Below are 4,190 nucleotides of genomic sequence, written 5' to 3' on the forward strand. Positions count from 1 at the left end.
CGCCCTCCCCGCGCGCCCGCCCGCCCGGCCCCGCACACGCCGCGCGCCCAGGCCTCGGGGACCGCGCAGAGCGGGAGAGGCCCGGGTTGTCCTCCGCCCGCCCGTGCCACTTCGCTAGTGCAGAGCTGAACACCCTCCTGGGGGTTCCCCCCCCCCAAAAAGCGTCCTGCTCCGAACAGGTTCAAACCCTGGTTCCCAGATAACCTGGAATATCTCAGGCCTTCTGGATGCCAGAACCACGGAGGGCGGGAGGGACTTTTGTGCTAAATTGCGGTGGTCATTGTTTCTTCAGGTAGGTACCCTTGAGAGTCTCTTGCAGATGTTAACTGTTCAACTTCAACTTAACTGTTTTTTCGAAGTTACCAGCCCGCCAGAAAAAAGAGCAAAGGGCACTTTAGACCAAGGCACAGGCGACCAGTTGGTTCGTTCCCCTGCCCTTAGCAAGGAAGGTGTCCTTCCTCACCCTGTCTCCTCCTTAATTCCCCCAACTTCCCTTCCCTCTTCCTATCCCCGTTTGTGCAGGTCCCACAATAGTTTATCAAGTCTCCAGTTAGGAAACATTCTTTCTCCCTTCTTCCTTCCATCCCCTCCTCTCCCCTCCAGCGCTGGCGTGTGTGTGTGTGTGTGTGTGTGTGTGTGTGTGTGTGTGTGTGGTGTCTCCAGGTGTCTCCAGAGGTCAGGAAAGGGCATTGGATCCTCTGGAGGGGGTGTTACAGGTGGCTACGAGTCTGAGTCCTCCTCCTGTCCCGCTAGGAACTGAATTCAAGTCCTCTGAAAAGAAGTACTCTTAACTGCTGAGCCATCTCTGTCCTGTTCTTCCCATCCGTATAACTTAGGGCTGTTATAACTACTTCTACATAAAATGCTTTTTGTATGAACATTTTTATTTTTTTCATTTCACCCAGAAATGAGATCGTAGAGTCAGGCCAAGGTGGAACTTTGGCTCCCTGAGATAATTGGACTGGTTTTCAGAATGGCTGCCTGCTCAGGGTAGAGGCCTTGAGCCTGCAAACCAGAATTCATAAGGCCCTGGGGTCAATTCCTACTTTAAAAAAGTGACATTACAATTTTGGAATTACCTACAATCTGAGTCTTTGCTGAGTCCCATTGTTGACAGCACTAGGTACTGTGCTTAATTTCAGCCATTCCAGAGGCACAGAGAGAACACTGATTCCCCATGGGAGGAGACACTGTCTTCAGTAAGGAAGGGAGTTACCAGAGGGTGAGCATGGGGAGGGTAGCTGGGGAGGCTGATGAATTAGGAAAAGCTAACACATATGTCTGAATATGCCATAAGAAAACTTACTACTTTGTATACTGACTTAAATGCTCAATAAAAAAAGCAAAACTTAGTGTGTGTTCATTTTTCTAATGGTGACTAGTATTGGGCCTCTTCCGTGTGGTCACATGTCACATGTCATTCTTCTTTGACAGGTGTCTAGACAAGTCTTCTATTCAGTGTTGCTCTCCAACCCCACAATGGAAGCAGGGGATTTGCATGAACCAGTGCTGGGCTCTCCCTACAGACAAAGACACGTTCATCCTTTGTTAAGATCACTATCATATATGGCTTCAGCTTTGTTTCCCTCAATATCTAAGAAGCTGAATGTCTCTCTGTGTTCATTATCCATACAAATCTTGTAAACTCTCATGAGGCCAAGAGCTAGCAATGGCTGTGTGTTACTCTCGATTCTCCAGACCTCTAGTCAGGTGTAACCAAGAGATTGGGTTGTGGTCAATGGGTTGTTGCCGTGCACCGTGCTCCCTGTCTGCTCTCTATGCCCTAGAACCCAGTTCGCGAGCCTCGGGCAAGGGGCTGGAGGTTGAAACACATGCAGAGACAGACCGACACACGGACCTTCAATCACTGGTACCAAAAGCCCTTCTTTAATAGCACCATGGAGGCTTAAATACCCTGCAGTCAATGGCCAACAGGTGAAATTCCCATCCTCCGATCCTCTAGGCAAAGCACAGCTTTTAGTAACTTCAATTAGAAGGCTCTAGCAGGGAAGAGCAGCTGAAGGCCAGGACTCAATTAGTCCCAACAGGTTGTGAGTATGAGATGCCTCTTTCAAGCCTGGCCATTAAAAACTTTTCCATGAGCAATTTGGTAGTTTGAATGAGAATGGCCCCAATAGGTTCAGTTTGAATATTTTGTTGGTGGAACTGTTTGGGAAGAATGAGGAGGTGTGGCCTTGTTAGAGGAGGTATATCACTGGGGTTGGGCTTTGAATTTTCAAAAGCCCATATTATTTCTAATTAGGTCTCTCTGCCTCATGCTTGTGGATTAAGATGTAAGCTCTCAGCTACCGCTCCAGTCCCATGCCTGTCTGCCTCTGAAACTGTAAGCTCCCAATAAATTCTTCTATATTGCCTATCACAGCAACTGAACATTAACAAACACAAAAAGTAACTAATATTTTTCCCTTGAATCCCCTCCCACTCTTCAGAGTTCTCTCTCACTTTCCTTTAAAAAAAAAAATCTGTGCAAACTCTGTTAAAACACAAAACAAAACAAAAGCTTTCCATCTAGTCACCTGATCTTACCGTCTTGTGGCACATTCACAGCAGAGACCACGTGATCTAGGTGGGGTAACTAGAAACAGAATGGGGCCACCCTAGTGTGCATCGAGGGCTGACACTCTGTGACAAAATGCTGCTTGCATTCCATGCTGTTTGATAGTTTTGCTGCGTTCAGCAAAGGCTTGTCATCCTTACTGTTCACACAGAACCGTGACCTTCAGTGTGAAAGGGTGCCGCAGTCAGCAATGAACCGCACATAGTTTTTCCTCCCCTCACATGCAAAAACCAATATCTCACAAACTTAGATTCTCACCAGTGCACACCCTCCTGCGGCAAACAGTTCAGAACAGGGCAAAAAGAAACTATATAATATGGCACCAGTAGCAGCCATGATTAACACACCTTGCTGATGACCAGCTTGCCCCTAACGATACTGCCTAATGAGAAAGCTGTGCTCAGATACACAATGAGAAAACATACAGGATTCGCACACACTTTAGTGTTGGAAAGAATGACAACCAAAATCCCCACATCTCAAGCTAACACACACACACACACACACACACACACACACACACCTATGCATGCACAAAACACAGCAGAATCAAACCAAGTCTCTCACACAGGCTCTCTCACACATACACACACACAGGTAGATAGCTGCAAGAATTCATTTTTCTCAATTTTAAGAAAATCAAAATTGTTGTTTGCTCAAAAAATGACTTTTGTATTTCTGGTTGGTTGCAGGGATTCTCATTAGATATGTGTTAGATCTTTTAATTTTGTCCTGCAGATTAATGGTTGGCAAACTTTCTAACACATTCTCAGTAAGAGGTTGGGTGGCAAGTGTTTCAGTTTTTAAAAAATTACATGGTGTGTATTCAGTAGGTAGACATATATGTGGATGTCGGAGAACTTGTGGCAGTAGGACCTCCCCTTCCTCAGTCCTGGGGCTCAGACTCAGGCAGTCAGGCTGGGTGGCAAGCAGCTTTACCTACTAAACCAGCATCATCATCAAACACACAACGAACCGTGGAGTGTCAATAGATGCGTGAAGCTGTGCCCCAATAAACAGTTCGTTTTGCTTCTGTTTGCTTTCTTTTTGAAACAGAATCTCACTAGGTAGTCTTGGCTAACCTGGAATTAGCCATGTAGACCTGGAACTCGCAGAAATCTGCCAGCCTCTACCTCCCACCTTCTGGGATTAAAGGTTTGTGTCACTCTGCTCACCTGACTAAAACTTCTCAGAGCCATGGGATCTGACCTGTGACCACAGTTTGCCAAAGCTCAACACTGTCTTTAATTCCTTTTTTATTTTCTTTCTTCCTTGTTTGTAGTATTTCCTAGTATATTCATTTGGGTGTATCTTCTGTGTGTGTGTGTGTGTGTGTGTGTGTGTGTGCGCGCACTCACACACGCTCATAGTGCATGTATCAGTGGGGGTTGAGCCCAGGGCTTTGTGCCTGCTACATAAGTGTTTAGCACTGAGCTAAAAACACAGCTCTCACTTACTTTCCCCTTATTTGAAAAATTTTAACCCATTTATTCAGAGTTTTAAAAGTCTACTTGACACTTCCTTTCTCTAGAAGTTTCTTTATGTCCCCAGACTGTCCATTTTCTGTCAACAAGTCTTATTCCTTTTAAACATTGTACCGATTGCTGTCCTA

The sequence above is a fragment of the Arvicola amphibius genome, chromosome 1 (assembly GCF_903992535.2).
Source record: "Arvicola amphibius chromosome 1, mArvAmp1.2, whole genome shotgun sequence".
Taxonomy (NCBI): domain Eukaryota; kingdom Metazoa; phylum Chordata; class Mammalia; order Rodentia; family Cricetidae; genus Arvicola; species Arvicola amphibius.